Source organism: Pinus tabuliformis, chromosome 5_2, assembly GCF_031772625.1.
Source record: "Pinus tabuliformis cultivar Carrire ecotype Pingquan chromosome 5_2, CPIR1, whole genome shotgun sequence".
NCBI lineage: Eukaryota > Viridiplantae > Streptophyta > Pinopsida > Pinales > Pinaceae > Pinus > Pinus tabuliformis.
The window spans coordinates 395,675,449-395,698,171 of NC_142306.1; the positions used below are offsets into that span (position 1 = coordinate 395,675,449).

At 33.4% G+C, this 22,723-nt stretch overlaps 2 pseudogenes; both read left to right on the top strand.

The window, feature by feature from the left end:
* The first annotated feature begins 1,014 nt into the window (after positions 1 to 1,014).
* LOC149159171 (bifunctional aspartokinase/homoserine dehydrogenase 2, chloroplastic pseudogene) lies at positions 1,015 to 2,292 on the top strand (annotated as a pseudogene).
* A 1,143-nt stretch (positions 2,293 to 3,435) lies between these two features.
* Positions 3,436 to 3,554, top strand: LOC149159172 (5S ribosomal RNA; annotated as a pseudogene).
* The last annotated feature ends 19,169 nt before the right edge of the window (positions 3,555 to 22,723 follow it).

Below are 22,723 nucleotides of genomic sequence, written 5' to 3' on the forward strand. Positions count from 1 at the left end.
GGTCAATCTGAAAAATTTCATAATTTCTTTAAGACATCACAGGTAATACAGCGAGTGTTTGCAGGGAGAAAATTGCCAAACATCCAAACATTTTCTTTCAAATCGCATTGGGTTTTCCTAAATAACATAAATTTGATTTAACATTCTGGCATTCACCACATACTCTTTGTTAGAGATAATCTTTCAGAATCTAAGAGGAAAAATAGATCTATGAGGTAATTTGGGTGGATGGATGCAGGCGATCTGGATTGAGCAATGAGAAAATGCATTAGAAAAACTATGGGAAGAGGGAAGAGATATGAATATATTTACCTGCTAAAATAAACTATGGGCCACCTGAAGCTTTGAAGAAATATCTTCGGCCATTGTCGTGAAGCAGATCCAGGACGCTGAAATCGAATAGTCTTTCCTTCTGCAAACCATTGAACCGAGTTCGAATTGAGTATTTTCAACGCATAAAACCGTGGGAAGTAATACGATACATAATAAAATATCTCAAGAAAAAGGTAGATTGTTTTTGTAATAATTTTAGGATGACCTTTTTGAAATTGACCTGAAGCTTCCTAGAAGTCTGTTATTACCATTGCTACGTGATAAGTCTCATTTCCCATAAGGGAAGCTCATGATTCAATGAAAAATGATCACCTTAAGCAAGAGTTTAGAGGGAGCTTTAAAATCCTTGATGACTTCTCTTGCCTAATGATTTCTGATAAAGGAAAGTCATGTCAGCTAAATATGATAATCAATGATGCCTTAAAGGTTATATATGATGACCCTATTCTTTATTAATGTAAGAAAAAGTGGAAGTTAAGATGAATTACCTAGCTGTAATGCACTTAAAGGTATGATGAAATGTAGAAGTTGTTGATCCCTGGTGCTTAAGGGGAACCTAAAATTTATGTGCAATCATCATTTCCCAGGACCAGCAATGACTCAGCAACCTTAGGTAATGATATTCTGAGTGCCTCTTGGATTGTTGCCTCGGGCTGTGAGGCAATTGAGCTTGACACATATATGAAAGGTGATTTGGCAGAAATGCCTTCTAAAGAAGTCACTCTTCCACAAGGTGAAATGTGGGCCGTTCACAAATTTGGTGGAACATGCGTGAGTACTGCTGAAAGATTATGGAACGTGGTTGGAATCATTGTGGAAGATCAATCAGAGAGGAAGGTGGTTGTTGTATCTGCAATGTCAAAAGTGACAGACATGTTGTATGATCTCGTTCTCAAGGCTCAGTCCCGAGACACTTCTTATACAACCACTCTTGATCAAGTGCATGAAAAGCACAAAGAAACAACCTATAATCTATTAGAAGGAGATGATCTTGATAAATTTCTCTCTCAGCTTCAAAATGATGTGAATAACCTCAAAACAATGCTTCATGCCATTTATATAGCTAGACATGCTACAGAATCCTTTTCAGACTTTGTTGTTGGGCATGAAGAGTTGTGGTCTGCACAGATATTGGCTGCTACTGTCAGAAAGCGTGGACTGTCTTGTGTGTGGATGGACACTAGAGAGGTCCTTGTTGTTAATCCAACTAGCTCCAACCAGGCAGACCTTGACTATGCAGCATCAGAGGAAAATCTCAATAAGTGGGACTCACATACTCCGGCTAAGACAATAATTGCTACAGGTTTTATTGTTAGCACTCAAAAGAAGCTTCCAACAACCCTCAAAAGAGATGGAAGTGACTTTTCTGCGGCAATCATGGGAGCCCCATTTAGAGCTAGGCAAATTACAATTTGGACAGATGTGGATGGTGTGTATAGTGCAGATTCTCGAAAAGTTAGTGAAGCTGTGATATTGAAGACACTATCTTACCAGGAAGCCTGGGAAATGTCATATTTTGGGGCAAATGTGTTGCACCCTCGGACAATAATCCCAGTTATGAAGTACAATATTCCTATTGTGATAAGAAATGTTTTCAATCTATCATCTCCCGGGACAAGTATATGTCATCCTTGTATTACAGAGGCTAAAGAGCTTGAGCCATGTTCAGACTCTGATTCAATTGTAAAAGGTTTTGCAATCATCGACAATGTAGCACTTGTAAATGTTGAAGGAACTGGAATGGCTGGTGTTCCTGGTACAGCGAGTGCAATTTTTGGTTCAGTCAAAGATGTTGGTGCAAATGTTATTATGATATCACAGGCAAGTAGTGAGCACTCTGTGTGCTTTGCAGTACCAGAAAAAGAAGTTGGTGCTGTTGCAGAGGCCTTAAATAAGAGATTTAGAGAAGCTCTCGATGCTGGGCGGCTTTCACAGGAAAATTTGGTGAAGAACACTTAAGTACTCCCCTGCATTCTGTAGATGACACCTAGTGTATATATGTTAGTGTGAATTATGATACCTATTAGGGATACTGGGTGAAGCAAGTAATAGAGATAGATAACTTGAAAAAAAAAAAATATTATTTGGAAAAGCATAAATGAAATCATAAATGAAGTAGACACAAGTAGGAAGCTCTCTTTATTAGAATGATCAACCAACAATGCATCTGTCTTCAAGTACAATTTCACGCAAGATCAAGAGAACTTAAGGGTATTGCACTTAACTTTAACCCTAGCTAGAGTAACCCTAAAAATAGAGTGAACAATCCCTAACTGAGACATTAAGACAAGGAATATTCTTAAAATAAATCGAATAATTACAAAAATACAAAAGGAGGGTTTCATTCAACCCTAACATCCCCTTATTGGAGCAATGATGCTCTTCTACAAAGATTATTCTGGCGGATTTGTATTAGTAATTTCCAGCCATCAATTCAACCCAATGAAACAAAAAAAAATAAAAAAAATGATGAAGAAATTTACATCAAATGCCCTTTGACATCCTTCTCCCAAAAAATGTTCAACTAAGTGTGGAGGGGATATCCACAACTCCAACCATGCTTCTAGCAAATGAACCTCCCCTCTTTCTGTGTTCCTTTCTAATTCTACATATGTTCAGGGCACTTGAGCAAGCTCTTTGGTATGACATTTTGATTTACTCATTTGTTTTAGGCGCAAAGTAACACCTTGTTAAGAACTATGCTTGTTCATTTTGATAATGTTTTGGATTTGTCCCTCAACACTTTCTAAATATTCTAGGTTACCACAAAAAAAAAATTCAAGTTTATTCTGAGGCTTTTGTGATATGTAAACTTGATCATGATATCCATTAATATTGTGTGCTACTAATTTTCCATTAAAGGATCTCCGTTTGTGGTAATCCATGACTGTCCAAGAGAATCCCTTGGTTAAGATGATCTTAAGCTTTTGCTTGTAGCTTATGATAATACTAATTTTGCAATTGCAGCCCTTTTTAAACTAATAATGGATGGAAGCTAAAGGTTCCTTTCTTCCATTTGGCTGGCTTATTGATGGTTGCAAATCCTGCTTGGCTTCTCAGTTTACCAGTGATATTGATCATTTTATGAAACTCAGGTTCAAAGGGTGTGATCATACCAACGTTAATTCACTGGATCCCATCAGAACTCCGCAGTTAAGCGCGCTTGGGCCAGAGTAGTACTGGTATGGGTGACCTCCCGGGAAGTCCTAGGGTTGCACCCTCCCACTTCAAAGGGCATTCCGGGCATCGTATTATTCCTACAGATAGAAAAATCCAAAATAGCGCACATTAAAAATGAAATGTCATCACCATGATATAGATCTATGTTCTTAGGTAATAGTTTTACAGATTTATGCATAACAGATATCATTGAAGGTTTGGATAAACAAATTATTCCTTTGAAGCCAAGTTCAAGATGATTCAAACCTGAGATAATTAATGAACTTCAGATGCCAATGAAATAATCAAGTGCCAAAAGTAATGCCAGCATGCCCAAAACACATTTGGGTCTGTCTGCAGAAGAATTTACGATGGGAATTTAAGGCATAGGCATCCCCTATGAATTTGAGTTAATACAAAATTATTGCTATCTTAATTGCATGATTGAATGAATAAAACTAAAGAGATTTCTCCTAAATTAGTCAATTTGTAAATTGAAGCAAGGTGGGTGTTATTAATTGTTTCTTTAATTAGTTGTGATTTTGATTATGATGATTTTGTTTGAAAAGTTTACGTATGATGCTTCCTTTAACTATTAATTTTAATAATATATATAATGTATGTTTTGTACATTTATACAAAAAGTGGGTTGGAATGTTCCCCAGATATAGTCCTTCAGTTATAACAGAATTCGTGTTATAGATACCTTTGGAAAATTTTAACCTTCCCACCAGAAGGTTGGCAAGAGTTTCAGGAAGGATTCCTAAGATTATGTGTCGCCATTTCTCCCTTATGTTCTAAGGACTTCGGGATGAATTCCATTGTTAATAAGGGGTGTATGTAGTTCCCACTCTAGTTTCTGGACCCTAATACGGCATTATTGTAGACACTCTATTCTTCGAGGACCTCAGATTGAGGATCTGGACCCATGACACTATTATTAGCGATTGAGATATTCATGGTTGTGATGTTATGAATGCTTTCCATTGATATTATGGTAGCATGAATGGTTATGTATCTTATCTATCAGTATTTTGATGATTGCAATATTAAATAGTTAAGTTGGTCTCTATTTGAAATTATGACGAGGGTAGTAAAGAATATGTATGTGCTCTACTAAAAGCATAATGAGGATAAATTTTATGGATAGGTATATTTCTATGATGTTACGATGTTGATAGCTTAATGAATATGTATGTTTCCATTGATGATTGTTGATGATAGCTGGTGGGCCCTAGTATTGTAGCAATAATGCTACAACTCCTCGAACTCCCTTCTTTAATTTTATCAACCCGGTAGTTCGTAACAAACTTGGAAGCGACGATGTTGTATGCACAAGTACTAGCTCTTGCCGCAGCTGTCACTTGGTCAGCTGGCACAAGTCCACCAGGAGCTTAAGCCAACTTCTATGAGCTCTTAGAAGAATCTTTTTAATTGATGGATGAAAGCTAACTCGAAGGAAGCTAACCTAATTGCAAAAAGAAACTGAAAGCCAAAAACAAACGCAAACCCTAGCAAACCCTAATTCTACTAGCTAGTCCTACTGACACAAAGGAGAGCATGCAAACTATTGAAAGAGATGCCATTAATTCTAGGAAGGTAAAATGCATGTGTCTAAGTTATCACTATCTGAAGAAAACATCTTTTTGTATTTTTGATTAAGTTATTAGAATTATCATGCATGTGCTTTTAACTAGCTTTTCACTGTGCAGAGGTGGATCAAGGAGGAGAAATGCTTGGAAAAGGTTGGGAAGACTCGAAGAGGTTCTAAGGGATCCCTATCATCCTTTCAGAGAGTTTCACAAAGTCAGGATGCCATGCAACCGTGTTTATGAACTTCTACAGGAAGTCTGCAGGGGTTTCTACAGGATGTTCTGTAATTCTTCTACAGGATGTTTCGAAATGGGAATTTTGAGGATGGGTGATTGATGGAAGATGCATGGATGGTTATGGAGGTAGGATGGGGGTTTGAAGTGACCCAAGAACTGATGGATGGAGTGGTGAGATGTTATGTGGAAGGTTGATTTGGCTTTAAGGTAGTTGAGACAACAATGGAGAAGAAGGTAGGGTTACGTGGGCAAGAGGATGGGTGTGAAGCGAGAAGCCTAGATATGGGATGAATCAGATGGCTCTGATGAAGCTTGACCATGTGAGTGAGTGATAGAGATGCCCTGCACAATGCACATTCAACCAAATCAATGAATTCTTGCAAACAAACTAAGTCCTAGCTAACTTAATCTAACTGTCAATGAAATGAATAAACAACAGCCTCGTTTGGAAAGAGAACCATGTACATCACGTGAGCAAGAACATTCCGAAAGATATAAATGCATGACAAACTCCTACCAATCGATTCCCAAACATAAAAAGCTACTTTAACCAACAAAAACAACCAAAATAGCAAAGCAATATCTAAAGAGCAGATTTTATTTTAAGAACGCAGCAAAAACACATAAAGATAAATAGGGGAGGTACTGGGCGCTTGAGATGGGCCCAACCCCAAGAGATACAGCCTCCCAAGAGAGATTTAGAGCTGGTGCAAAGCTAAATTCATCTTTATTAATCAAGAATGAAGAGTTACATGAAAACTGTCCACAAGGAGAGCTTGAGAATGAGCTGAAAGAAAATCTAATCTATTGCATACAAATCGAATTACAAAATGACTACAACAAGGCTATGAAATGACTAACTACTAGCTACTATCTACTGGCTAACTAGCTAACATCCACTGGCTACACTGGCTAACTAGCTAACCAAAATGAGGCCCTAAGCCTTCTTATTTATACAATTTGAGGACCCAACAGTCCTCCTAAAATTTAGGGACTCGGCTGCCCAAAACTTGGAGTTAACAGCAGTCCTACTTGACTTGCTTGGCTGCCCTTGTGTTGATTGATTCGGTGGCCCTTGAACTCCGAGCTAATGGTGGAGAATTCGAGGCAAGGGCCCATAAATGAAGGGGACACCTTCCTACAAATCCTCTAGCTTGTCTTCCCACGAATTTGGCTGCAAAGTGCTCATTAAGACCTTCAATTTTGTCTCCAAATTGACCAAAAATGCTACATAAAGCACCCATTAGACTTGTTGGCATAATGACTAACCAAATTCACTCTATTAGCATAAAAATAATCAAAAACATGCAATAAACCAATGAGAATGGTGGATTAAGTCAAATTAGGAGGTTGAATGAGCCCAAATAATTGTACATTTTTGGGGCTCATCATCACCCCCCTACTGAAAGTGTTGCTCATCCTCTGAGCAACCAATCTCTCTCCTCATCTTTGATGGCCTTGGTGGCTTCTTTGGCTAACATCTCGGCCGATTTCTCCTTTGGATTCCCTCTTTTCAAACTTCCTGTAGAAAGAGTTCGCTGGCTTCCTGTAGAAACAGTCTGCTTGCTTCCTGTAGAAACAGTCTGCTAACTTCCTGTAGAAACAGTCTGCTAACTTCCTGTAGAAACAGTCTGCTAAGAGTTCTCTGTCTTCCTGTAGAAATTGTCGGCACTGTCTTAGCCTGCTTGGCTGAGGGTGCTTTCTCCTCGAACGGTGCTGCCTGAAAGTTGACGAATCCAACACAAATGGCAAGTCTAATGTATTATAAAAGCACACAAGTACAATGAACTGCCTGAGAATAGATATTGCATGCCAAATTTGGATGGGAAAAAGTGTTTCCAGGCCTTTAACTAGTTTCTCTACCTCAACAAGACAGAAATAAGTTTTAATCTGAACGGACACCTCTATGAACTCTACACCGCCTAACAGAAGAAGGTGAGAAACATAAAAAACCTTGCTTTTTCTTGACTGGTGGGCTCAAATTTCCTGAACTCTGTGAAAATTGCTCAAGTGAAAGGGCTACCCTGCACTTTGCTAAAGGAGTATCAGATTGAAGAACCCTTACAAGAATTGATATAACATCAGCTCCAGCAGCTATGAGTTGTAAATCGGGATTTGTGGATACTGTAAACCGACATAATACTCCTGCAGTTTGGTCTTGAAAAAGATGTGTATCAACAATATTTGAAACGCAGTCTTTGCTCAGAGGCATTTTTTCTTTTCTTAAAATTAGATTTTGACAAGATTTATGTTCATTTGCCTTTCGTTTCCTTTGAACGCTCTCTGTCAAAGCACTCGAACTTGGCTTGTTTCAAGGTATCCTTGCAGCATCCACGTTGACTTCTTTCTTAACATCTGTCATCAGCCTGATCTTTCATGGCATGTTTTGCACCATCTCTGTGGAAATCCTTCACAGTTACTTTGGATGCTTCTTTATGCTTGTACTGTCTTTTCTAGCGGGTTCATCCTTTTGTGCTGATACTTCAAAGAGACTTTTATGAAGAAATGAAAGAATAGAACCACCAGATACTTGATATGACATTATAATCTGCCTGAATAATAGATAAAGTACTCAAATCAGGGAGGCTCTCTGCTTTAATCAAATCCATCTGACTTTTACTGCTTTCAAGTGATGAGGAAGAAGGCTGAATGCCTAAGTCAGTGTAAACTGCAGCTTTTTGTGGTTAGAAAGAAAGTCAAAATTCACTTTAACACCGGATCTCAATTTCTTCTTTTCTTCAACAGTCAAATAAGTACCGGCCCTTGTTTCACAGAAAGTTCTTCCTCAACCTTTGCACCAGTCATAGCCATCACATTTTTGTTTGCAAAATCAATGGCTCTAGCTTCTCTTGCTTCTGTTCCAGATGAACTTTCCATTGCTATTGAACAAAACTTTGCAGATGGATCTGCATTTACTGGTCTGGCAATCTTCCGTTGTATATGCTCCATAGCCCCCTCATTTGTGTGTTTTTGCAAACTGTAGTTCTGCAATGGCATCAGATCTTTCTGTAGCAATCTTGATCGCGGCTTCTCTTGTGCTAATAAAAATTACCAACAAAATCCACACTTCCAGTTGTGTGCAAGTTGACTAACAGCTGAGCGCTCATTGATGTCTGCGTGATTGTTGGTGGAGTGAGGTGGAAACGACGTGTACGTTGGCTTTTTAGAACTGCAGTGATGTTATGAACTGCATGTCTTCATCTATCTATTAATCGTCTGATGTCCTGTGCACTGGAGTTCAACAGATCTACCACTAACTGTGTTTTTCAAAATTTTCATGAATGACCATACACGTATGCTACGTGATTTTTCCTTGAGCGCTAGAGAACTGAATGTCAAGTTAACCTTGCTATATTCGTGGCTTAATTTCACCATTCCATTTGTTCATGCAATTCTTAGACTAGATTCATGCAATAGATGAACAAGTTTTAGTCACATACCTGAAGTCAAACGGCTGCTGGTGAAGCTTTTTGCTGCTGCATGCTCATGTTCTGCTGCTGCATGCTTGGATCCTTTGGTTGCATGAGGGCTCGGCTGATGATTTTTTATTGCTTTTCCTTGTTCAGGTGTCCTCTGGCCGTATCTGAGCTGCATGCAATTGTTTCCACGTTCAGATCTGCACCTTCAAGCTGCTTTTGCTGCAATGTCACAGAACCAGAACTTGTTTTTGCCATTTCTCCCAAACGGTAAAGCGGATTGATCAAAAACTTGCTGAGCATGTTTCTATCATCATGATGCATCTCCCATAGCAAAATCGTGATCAATGGATGCACGGATTTCGATAAAAATGGAAAATGGCTGAAGATTTCAGAGATCAATTTCTCGGAAACCATGCATCAGAATCGGCTAAAACTGCTTGGGTAGATTACCATCACTCATATGCATATCCCCATGAGACAGGTTTTGAAATGGATGCACGGTTATGGAGAAAATGCAAAAATGGTTGATGGTGATGGAGGCTGATTTCTTAAAAACCATCCACCGGAATTGGTTGAAATTGCTCAAGCATGTTTCCATCACCCTTGAACAATTCCCCGTAAAATGGTTTGTCAAATGGATGCATGGTTTTTAAGTTATGGCGAAAACAAATTTTGTTCTATGGATTTTTGCCTCAAGGTTTTTTGCAAATGTTTGCATGGAAGGAAAAACTGAGCTTGGGTTGTGATGCAGGTATGGAGATGATGGAGGAGGAGTTGGAGGATTTCATGAGGACTTCTGAACCCTTGAGGAAGCTACCATGTTTTCCGAACCACTTTTTGAAATCCATGTCTAGTTTCCCACAATTTCTACAGGAAGTTCCTGTAGAAGCACAATGAGAAGCACAAGGGGGTGGAAAAAATGATGGATAAAGGCAAGGGATGGACACACAAGTGATTATAGGCCCAATCAACAGATTCCCACCATTAGATTCACTTTTAAAATTGGATTTGGCTCGTCCAAAGGTTCTACAGGATGTTTCCTGTAGAAATACAGAGCTTCCTGTAGAAGGCAAAAAATTCCTTTGACCTTGATTTGAGTGCTCCTCCTGTCATGAAACATCCTTCTTGCAACGTGCAATTAGCCAACGGAATTAGTTTTATTTTTCTTTTTCTTTTTCTCTTTTGTTTTTTTTGAAAAACAACTAGGGCGCCTCATGGAAGTTTTCACCCTAATTGCCTGCCTTGGGCGCCTCCAAGGGAGGTTTTCACCCAAAGATCTTATTCTCTTTTCTCCTTTTTTCCAACCCATTGACCGCCTCATGGAGGTTTTCAATCAATGAGCCAATCTAAGGCGCCTCCGAGGAGGTTTTCACCTTAGATTTCTATTTTTCATTTTTTTTCTTTTTCTTTTTTCTTTTTTTTTCTTTTTTTCTTTTTTCTACCCTACCCTACTTGAAAAACAAAATCGTTCTCAAGTATAAGAATACTTCCAATGGAGCGATGTGCACATTGAGATTAGAGACAAGATGATGTGGAGGCTCGACATGCATGCTTGGATATGTATCTAGATCTGAGAGACCAAATGTTCTGGCTTTGAAGGGATCAAACATAACTTAGGAAGAAAGTACCGTTGCAACTTAGTGACCTTCTGAAACCATATCTCAATATAGCTTTGATATCCTTGGTCGTCTTGCTGATTTGGATCATTCTTCATGTCACCTTCTATCATGACCTTCTGATCTTCCTCTTTTTGTTGATCTTTCTCTTGAGTACATGGAGGATTTGATGATAACCATGAGGGAACTCTCTCGATCTCTGATTTAGATCTCTTCTCTTCATCAAGTGCAGCCCATGGTTCTTCAATCTCCTCTTTTGAATCTTGTTTTTCTGGATGTGGTCCTTCAATGCTTTCAAGATAATCTCTTTTTTGCAAGCCTCTTCCGGAGCTTTGGTGAACATCATTGAGCTCAAAAGGAGTCATTTTCACATGTTGTGCCTCAACTTTGCAATTTGGTTGAGCTGCTCCATTGCATGGTTTTGGAAATGGTGCTACGGGTAGCTGAGTGGAGGGGTGTAATTGAGATGGAGGTGGATGGCATTGTGGTTGGGTAGGCATTTGGGGTTGCCTTGGTGGAGGAGGAGGCGATGGTTGTGGATGAGCAGGTGGTGGAGGAAACGAAGTGGGAGGAGTGTTGTACTGGGGCCTCCACCCCTGATGAGGTGCATTCCACTGAGGCTGTGGTTGAGCATAAGAGTGAAACGAATGAGCAGCTGGTTGGGCATAATATGGATCTGTGAAGGAACAAGGAGGAGGTGTGAACCAAGAAGGATGAGCAGGGGGACCCCAAGAAGGCATGAAAGTGGCTTGATAGGGGTCATAATAGGTCTCGGGTGTCCCTTGCAGTTCCTGCTGGTAAGATCTAGGTCCATGCGGCCAACTTTGGTTCATGTAATAGAGTGATTCAGTGGCTCCTTTGGCTCTCTGGTATGCAGCTTTGAGTCCAGGTAAGGAAGGGCACTGATTCGTAGGATGGTATTCTTCACAGATGAAACACACTTCTAGGGAGTGCATTGGACATTCGTTCCTAGGATGCTTTCTAGTGCACCTAGGACAAAAAAGGGCAAAGCCCTCTTGGCTTCTTCTTTCTTCTTTTGGATCCGCAGGATATCCAGTTGCATGGCAAGAAGCTGCCTCATATCACTCTTGAAATCTTTGATCTGATTTTCAAATTCATGTTGGGACAAGGTACTGCTCCCAACATTCCTGCTTGTAGCCACTTGCTCCAGATGAATGGTTTCTTCTTCTTCTTCTTCCCTAGAGGTTCTTTAAATATGCCTTGATGTCCACCCAGGGGTTCTTTAATCACAGCCATCGAAGAAGAGAGAATGTTGGCTGTGTGAAGCAGTGGGGTGTTGTGCAATCATTTTTCTAACTTATCTCTACTCCTACAAGGCATGACATGAAATCTTTTTGGTTGATTTTTGTATTTTTCTTCTTGTACCTGCAAAAGTAAAATAGATTGAACTGCAACTAACTATCTTGCTGAAATGAAAATGCGGAATTGAAATGAAAGCAGGAAAGGACTAATCTATTTTGCTCAAATGAAATTGCATGAATGAAATGCTAGTCTACGCTTGCGGAATTGAAATGCTAATCTACGCTTGCAGAAATGAAATTGCGGAATTGAAATTCTAATCTATGAAAGCGAGAAAGGCTAATCTACTTTTGCATAAACGAAATTGCATAATGGAAATGAAATAAACTACTTAGCAGAAGATTGTAGTGGAAAATAGAAGAAAAGCGACAATCACCAATACTCTGATGCTTCCCCGGCAACGGCGCCAAAAAGATGGTGGGCCCCAGTATTGTAGCAATAATGCTACAACTCCTGGAACTCCCTTCTTTAATTTTATCAACCCGGTAGTTCGTAACAAACTTGGAAGCGACGGTGCTGTATGCACAAGTACTAGCTCTTGCCGCAGCTGTCACTTGGTCAGTTGGCACAAGTCCACGAGGAGCTTAAGCCAACTTCTATGAGCTCTTAGAAGAAGCTTTTTAATTGATGGATGAAAGCTAACTCGAAGGAAGCTAACCTAATTTCAAAAAGAAACTGAAAGCCAAAAACAAACGCAAACCCTAGCAAACCCTAATTCTACTAGCTAGTCCTACTGACGCAAAGGAGAGCATGAAAACTATTGAAAGAGATGCCATTACTTCTAGGAAGGTAAAATGCATGTGTCTAAGTTATCACTATCTGAAGAAAACATCTTTTTGTATTTTTGATTAAGTTATTAGAATTATCATGCATGTGCTTTTAACTAGCTTTTCATTGTGCAGAGGTGGATCAAGGAGGAGAAATGCTTGGAAAAGGTTGGGAAGACTCGGAGAGGGTCTAAGGGATCCCTATCATCCTTTCAGAGAGTTTCACAAAGTCAGGATGCCATGCAACCGTGTTTATGAACTTCTACAGGAAGTCTGCAGGGGTTTCTACAGGATGTTCTGTAATTCTTCTACAGGATGTTTTGAAATGGGATTTTTGAGGATGGGTGATTGATGGAAGATGCATGGATGGTTATGGAGGTAGGATGGGGGTCTGAAGTGACCCAGGAACTGATGGATGGAGTGGTGAGATGATATGTGGAAGGCTGATTTGGCTTTAAGGTAGTTGAGACAACAATGGAGAAGAAGGTAGGGTTACGTGGGCAAGAGGATGGGTGTGAAGCGAGAAGCCTAGATATGGGATGAATCAGATGGCTCTGATGAAGCTTGACCATGTGAGTGAGTGATAGAGATGCCCTGCACAATGCACATTCAACCAAATCAATGAATTCTTGCAAACAAACTAAGTCCTAGCTAACTTAATCTAACTGTCAATGAAATGAATAAACAACAGCCTCGTTTGGAAAGAGAACCATGTACATCACATGAGCAAGAACATTCCGAAAGATCTAAATGGATGACAAACTCCTACCAATCGATTCCCAAACATAAAAAGCTACTTTAACCAAAAAAAACAACCAAAATAGCAAAGCAAGATCTAAAGAGCAGATTTTATTTTAAGAACACAACAAAGACACATAAAGATAAACAGGGGAGGTACTGGGCGCTTGAGATGGGCCCAACCCCAAGAGCTATAGCCTCCCAAGAGAGATTTAGAGCTGGTGTAAAGCTAAATTCATCTTTATTAATCAAGAATGAAGAGTTACATCAAAACTGTCCACAAGGAGAGCTTGAGAATGAGCTGAAAGCAAAGCTAATCTATTGCATACAAATCGAATTACAAAATGACTACAACAAGGCTATGAAATGACTAACTACTAGCTACTATCTACTGGCTAACTAGCTAACATCCACTGGCTACAATGGCTAACAGGCTAACCAAAATGAGGCCCTAAGCCTTCTTATTTATACAATTTGAGGACCCAACAGTCCTCCTAAACTTTAGGGACTCGGCTGCCCAAAACTTGGAGTTAACAGCAGTCCTACTTGACTTGCTTGGCTGCCCTTGTGTTGATTGATTCGGTGGCCCTTGAACTCTGAGCTAATGGTGGAGAATTCGAGGCAAGGGTCCATAAGTGAAGGGGACACCTTCCTACAAATCCTCTAGCTTGTCTTCCCACGAATTTGGCTGCCAAGTGCTCATTAAGACCTTCAATTTTGTCTCCAAATTGACCAAAAAGGCTACACAAAGCACCCATTAGACTTGTTGGCATAATGACTAACCAAATTCACTCTATTAGCATAAAAATAATAAAAAACATGCAATAAACCAATGAGAATGGTGGATTAAGTCAAATTAGGAGGTTGAATGAGCCCAAATAATTGTACATTTTTGGGGCTCATCAATAGCCATGAGGGAAGTGTCCCTTATGTTACCTATTTCCCTTAGTTCAGACTTACAATGGACAATGATGTGAATGACCAGGAATTGTTAATGATGCTATTATGATAATTGACTAATATTGAGAAACCTTGTTACTGATGATTATTGAATATGGCAGGAAACCATTAGAGGCACTCGCATATGACATGTCGACGACACCTGGTTTGATGAAAATTTATATTACTTTATCTTTGAAAGTCTAAGTCGATCTGGGAATCTGCCATATATGTTTAACTATATTCTGATGATATATTAATGGTTGCAGACACAGATTAGTTGCTTGACCGAATGACTCACATATGGGTGATGGGGTTGTACAAGTGGATGGAACTACATGGGAGGGGTGGGACAGAGTCCCTGATCTCACCCATTAGCACTCCCGCCATGACTTGGGCTAGAAGGGTTGAAGCACCTTCCCCTTGAAGATCATGATGCCATGAGGGCAGGTTCCAAAGTTGGGTCGCTCATGAGGACTTTACCGGGGGGAATGCATCAAGGCGGATTCCTTGATCCCTGACACGATTAGTCTCACTATAGAAATCAACATAAAAGATGATAGTGGTCTATGACGTTGCACTATATTTTCCCATCATAATCACTGGATGCTTGAAGGGCAAGTGGTGTGGCACCCTTGGAACTTCAGGGGAATTTCTTGAAGGGCACGACCAACTTGGCACCATTAGCATCACAAATAAACTATTAGGTGTGGCACCCTTGGAACTTCTAGGGAAGTTCTTGAAGGGCACAACCAAACTGGCACCCTTGGCATCACAAATAAACTATTAGGTGTGGCACCCTTGGAACTTCTACGGAAGTTCTTGAAGGGCACAACCAAACTGGCACCCTTGGAACTTCTAGGGAAGTTCTTGAAGGGCACAACCAAACTGGCACCCTTGACATCACAAATAAGCTATTAGGTGTGGCACCCTTGGAACTTCTAGGGAAGTTCTTGAAGGGCACAACCAAACTTGGAATCCTTGGAATCATTAAAATAAATAATAATAAATAAATATAAGCAAGGAATGAAAACTAGGTAAATTTACATCAAGGGTAAATGATGATTAGAAACCAATGTAATTAAATCAAAAATAAAACTTGGAATAAGGAGGATCATAGGAAGAATTAAAATAGAGTACCTTAAAAACTCTACCCTTCCCATTTTGGAAAATACTAGGAAGATTATGTGGTTTAATTAGAAAAAAGGGGAAAGACAAACATAATGGTAAGGATAAAGATTAATCCTAAACTAATTTAAACCTAATTAAGAAAAGGGGAAGGTGAATTAAAATGAGAATAATAAATTAAATTTAGAGAAATGTAGAGAAGCTCCATGTGTCAACAACCAACATAAGAATATCCATCTAGGAGATAACCTGAGTTAAATTAGGGAGCAGATTGGGGATAAAATCTTGACTCATTAATTGACTTCAAGTAATGAACACAAATTAAGGAATAAAAGGGGGGAATAAAGAGACAACTAGGAGAAGAAATAGGAATCTTGTTGAGGTGAGGAAAATATTAGTTTTAAATAAAATTTAAGTAAATAATTTTGGGAGACCCTTGATGTGAGAATGACACATGGGTGGGTGAATAATCAAGCTATTGAATTATAAAAAAGAAAATAATTAATTATGCATGACATGACAAGTGTCACCTATGAGGACTCCTATAAAAGAAGGGGCAAGCCATGGAAGAGAGGACTTTTTGGGAACCCTATTGTTGGATGGATGAGATGTTGGGAGAGCAGTGATTACGAAGCTATAGTGAGTTTGGTGAGGTAGAGGATTTAGAGAGGGGACTCTTGAGCCAAGGTGTGCTCTCCTCCACTAGCTAGTGCTTGTCTCCATTGTACAACCCCATTGCAGCTCAGGGGTCCGCGGGGAAGAAGAGTACCCAAGGAGTAGGCTAGGAGGTTAACCGGTGAGTCTTCCCATTCGGATCAAGTGCGTCATCATTCATTCGCAGAGGTGACTAGCTGCAAGGGAATACCAGCAACAGCAGAGCAAGCAGAGTCTCGCCTTCTGGTGAACGGTACATATGTATTTCATTACTATTGATCTTAGTTAAAGGTATGAAAATGTTATGGTATGTTTCCTGAAATGAGTGGCAGGAATGTGTGTGCTAAATAAATTTGAATTTCAATGTGTTTCTTTTCTGGGTCATTGCTGTTTAAAAAAAAATTAATGTACATAGTCTCAATTTGGTCCTCACAAAACAAACAATATAGTAAGAACATGAATTAAAATTAATAATATAGCAATAAAATGAATTAAATAATATTAATGATTAGTACAATAGTGTTACAAAATAGCAAAACATAAAACAAATAAACAATATAGTAACAACATGAATTAAAATTATTAATATAGTAATAACATGATTGAATAACGATAACGATTCGTATAATAGTGTTATAAAATAGTAAAACATAAAACATAAAAGAAACAAACAATGTATTAATAACATGAAATCAATAATGATAATGATTAATATAATATTGTTACAAAATAGTAAAACATAAAATCTAAAACAAATGAACAATATAGTAATAACGTGAATTAAATAATGATAATGATTAGTATATTAGTGTTACAAAATAGTGATTCAAAATAGTAAAACATAAAACATAAAACAAACAAACAATATGCTAATAACAAGAACTAAATAATGATAATGATTAGTATATTAGTGTTACAAAATAGTAAAACATAAAACATAAAAAAAAAAACGAACAATATAGTAATAAGATGAATTAAATAATGATAATGATTAGTATAATGGTGTTACAAAATAGTGATTCAAAATAGTAAAACATAAAACAAACAAACAAATAAACAATATAGTAATAACATGAAATAAATAATGATAACGATTAGTATAATAGTGTCACAAAATAGTAAAACATAAAATATAAAACAAACGAACAACATAGTAATAACCTGAATTAAATAATTATATTGATTAGTATAATAGTGTTACAAAATAATGCTACAATATAGTAAAACATAAAACATGAAACAAAAAAATATAGTAATAACATGAATTAAAAAATTATAATCATTAGTTTAATATTGTTACAAAATAGTATTACAAAATAGTGCTACAATATACTAAAACATAAAACATGAAACGAACAAACAATATGGTAATAACATGAGTTAAGATTATCAATATAGTAATAACATGAACTAAATAATGATAAGATTAATACAATAGTGTTATAAAAAAGTAAAAAAGAAAACAAAAAACAAACAAACAATATAGTAATAACATGAGTTAAATAATGGTAATGATTAGTATAATACTGTTACAGAATAGTATTAGAAAAAGAATAAAATAAACAAATAATATAGTAATAAAATGTATTAAAATTATTAATATAGTAATAACAAGAATTAAATAATGATAATGATTAGTATATTAGTGTTACAAAATAGTAAAACATAAAACAAACGAGCAACATAGTAATAACATGAATTAAATAATGATAATGATTAGTATAATAGTGTTACAAAATAGTAAAACATAAAAATAAAAAAAACAAACGATATAGTAATAAAGTGAATTAAAATTATTAATATATTAATAACATGTATTAAATAATGATAATGATTAGTATAATAGTGTTACAATATTGTAAAACATAAAAATAAAAAAATAATCAATATAGTAATAAAGTGAATTAAAATTATTAATATATTAATAACATGTATTAAATAATGATAATGATTAGTATAATAGTGTTACAAAATAGTGTTACATATAGTCAAACATAAAACATAAAATAAACAATCAATATAATAATAACATGACTTAAATAATGTTAATGTTTAGTATAATAGTTTTACAAAATAATAAAATATAAAACAAACAAAAAATACATTAATAACATGAAATAAATAGTGATAATGATTAGTATAATAGTGTTACAAAATAGTCTTACAATATAGTAAAATGTAAAACATAAAACAAACAATCAATATAGTAATAACATGAATTAAATAATGATAATGATGAGTATCATAGCGTTAACAAAATAGTGCTACAAAATTGTAAAATTTAATACATAAAATAAAAAAAACAATATAGTAATAACATGAGTTAAATAATTATAATGATTAGTATAATACTGTTACAATATAGTGTTACAAAATAGTAAAACATGAAACATAAAACAAATAAATAATATAGTAATAAGATGAATTAAATAATGATAATGATTAGTATAGTAGTGTTACAAAATAGTGTTGCAAAATAGTAAAACATAGAACATAAAACAAACAAACAGTATGCTAATAACATGAATTAAACAATGATAATGATTAGTTTAGTGGTATTACAAAATAGTAAAACATAAAAAATAAAACAAACATGCAATATAGTAATAACATGAATTAAATAATGATATTGATTAGTAATAACATGAATTAAAATTATTAATATAGTAATAACCTGAACTAAAGAATGATAATGTTTAGTATAATAGTGTTACAAAATAGTATAAAATAAAACATAAAACAAACAAACAATATAGTAATAACACCAATTCAATAATGATAATGATTAGTATAATAGTGTTACAAAATAGTGAAAAATAAAACATAAAACAAACAAACAATATACTAATAATATGAATTAAAATTATTCATATAGTAATCACCTGAATTAAATAGTTATAATGACTAGTTTATAAGTGTTACAAAATACTCTTACAATATAGTAAAACATAAAACATAAAATAAACAAACAATATAGTAATAACAAGAATTAATTAATGATAATGATTAGTATAGTAGTGTTACAAAATAGTGTTACAATATGGTAAAACATAAAACATAAAACAAACAAACAATATAGTAATAACATGAAATAAATAAATATAATGATTAGTATAATAGTGTTACGAAATAGTAAAACATAAAATATAAAAACAATCGAACAATATAGTAATAACATGAATAAAGTAATTATATTGATTAGGATAATAGTGTTACAAAATAGTGCTACAATATAGTAAAACATAAAACAAACAATATAGTAACAACATGAATTAAAATTATTAATATACTAATAACATGAACTAAATAATGATAATGCTTAGTATAATAGTTTAACAAAATAGTAAAACATAAAACAAACAAACAATATAGTAATAACATGAATTAAATAATATAAGATTAGTATAATAGTGTTACAAAATAGTGTTATAAATAGTAAAAAATAAAACAAAAAACAAAAAAACAATGCAGTAATAACATGAATTAAAGTTATCAATATAGTAATAACATGAAATAAATAATGATAATGATTAGTATAATATTGTTATAAAATAGTAAAACATAAAATATAAAACAAATGAACAATATAGTAATAACATGAACTAAATAATGGTAATGATTAGTATAATAGTGTTACAAAATAGTAAAACATAAAACATAAAACAAACAAGCAATATAGTAATAACATGAAATAAATAATTATAATGATTAGTATAATAGTGTTACAAAATAGTGCTACAATATAGTAAAACATAAAACAAACAAACAATATAGTAAGAACATGAATTCAAATTATTAATATAGTAATAACATGAATTAAATAATGATAAGATTAGTATAATAATGTTTTAAAATAGTAAAAAATAAAACATAAAAGAAACAAACAATATCATAGTAACATGGCTTAAAATTATTAATATATTAATAACATGAATTAAATAATGTTAATGATTTGTATAATAGTGTTACAAAATAGATTTACAAAATAGCAAAACATAAAACATAAAATAAATAAACAATATAGTTATAACATGAATTAAATAACGATAATGATTAGTATAATAGTCTTATAAAATAGTGTTACAATATAGTAAAACATAAAATAGACAAACAATATAGTAATAAAATGAATTGAATAATGATAATGATTCTATAATAGTGTTACAAAATAGTAAAACATAAAATATAATACAAACCAAAAATACATTCATAACATGAATTAAATAATGGTAATGATAAGTATAATTGTGTTATACAATAGTCTTACAATATAGTAAAATGTAAAACATAAAACAAACAAACAATATAGTAATAACATGAATTAAAATTATTAATATATTAATAACATTAAATAAATAATGATAATGATTAGTAAAATAGTGTTACAAAATGGTGTTACAAAATAGAAAAACATAAAATATAAAACAAACGAACAATATAGTAATAACATGAACTAAATAATGATATTGATCAGTATAATAGTGTTACAAATAGTGCTACAATATAGTAAAACATAAAACATAAAACAGACAAGAAATATAGTAATAACATGAATTAAATAATTATAATGATTGGTATAATAGTGTTATAAAATACTGTTACGATATAGTAAAACATAAAACATAAAATAAACAAAAAACATAGGAATAAAATGACTAAAAATAACTAATATAGTAATAACATGAATTAAATATTGTCAATTATTAGTATTATAGTGTTACAAAATAGTAAAACTCAAAACATAAAACAAACAAACAATATAGTAATAACATTAATTAAATAATGATAATGATTACTAGAATACTGTTACAAAATAGAGTTACAAAAAAATTAAAACAAACAAACAATATAGTATTAACATGAATTAAATAATTATAATGATTAGTATAATATTGTTAAAAAAATAATGCTCCAATATAGTACAACATAAAACATAAAACAAGCAAACAATATAGTAATAACATTAATTAAATAATCATAATTATTAGTATAATAGTGTTAAAACATAGTGCTAAAATATTAAAACATAAAACTTAAAACAAACAAACAATATAGTAATAAAATCAAGTAAAATTATTAATATAGTAATGACATGAATTAAATAATTATAATGATTAGTATAGTAGTGTTTCAAAATAGTGTTACAATATAGTAAGACATCAAACGTAAAACAAACACATAATATAGTAATAACATGAATTTAAATAATGATAATGATTAATATAATATTGTTACAATATAGTAAAACATAAAACAAACAAACAATATAGTAATAATATGAATTAAATAATGATAATGACTAGTATAATAGTGTTACAAAATGATGTTACAAATGAGTGCTACAAAATAGTGAAACAGAAAACATAAAACAAACAAACAATATATTAATAGCATGAATTTAAATTATTAATATAGTAATAACATGAATTATGATTAGTATAGTAGTGTTACAAAATGGTGTTGCAAAACAGTGAAACATAAAACATAAAACAAACAAACAATATGCTAATAACAAGAATTAAATAATGACAATGATTAGTATAGTGTTACAAAATAGTGTTACAACATAGTAAAACTTAAAACATAAAACAAACAAACAATATAGTAATACCATGAATTAAATAATGATAATGATTAGTATAATAGTGTTACAAAATAGTCTTACAATATAGTAAAATGTAAAACATAAAAAAAACAAACAATATAGTAATAACATTAATTAAATAATGATAATGATGAGTATAATAGTGTTACAAAATAGTGCTACAAAATAGCGTTACAAAATTGTAAAATATAAAACATAAAACAGACAATCAATATAGTAATAACATGAATTAAATAATTATAATTATTAGTATTATACTGCTACAAAATAGTAAAACATAAAACATAAAACAAACAAACAATATAGTAATAACATGAATTAAAATCATTAATATATTAATAACATGAATTAAATAATGATAATTACTAGTATAATAGTGTTACAATATAGTGTTACAAATTAGTAAAACATAAAACATAGAACAAACAAACAATATAGCAGTAACATGAATTGAAATTATTAATATAGTAATAACATGAATTAAATAATTATAATGATTACTATAATAGTGTTACAAAATAGTAGAACATCAAACATAAAACAAACAAACAATATCGTAATAACATGAATTAAATAATGCTTATGATTAGTTTAGTAGTGTTACAAAATGGTAAAAACATGAATTAAATAATGCTTATGATTAGTATAGTAGTGTTACAAAATGGTGTTGCAAAACAGTAAAACATAAAACATAAAACATACAAACAATATAGTAATACCATGAATTAAATAATGATAATGATTAGTATAATAGTGTTAGAAAATAGTCTTACAATATAGTAAAATGTAAAACATAAAAAAAAACAAACAATATAGTAATAACATGAATTTAAATCATTAATATATTAATAACATGAATTAAATAATGATAATTATTAGTATAATAGTGTTACAAATTAGTAAAACATAAAACATAGAAAAAACAAACAATATAGTAGTAACATGAATTAAAATTATTAATATAGTAATAACATGAATTAAATAATGATATTGATTTGTATAATAGTGTTACAAAATAGTAAAACACAAAACATAAAACAGAGATACAATATAGTAATAACATGAATTGAAATTATTAATATAATAATAACATGAAATAAAATTAATAATATAGTAATAAAATAAGTTAAATAATCTCAATGATTAGTACAATAGTGTTACAAAATAGTAAAACATAAAATAAATAAACAATATAGTAACAACATGAATTAAAATT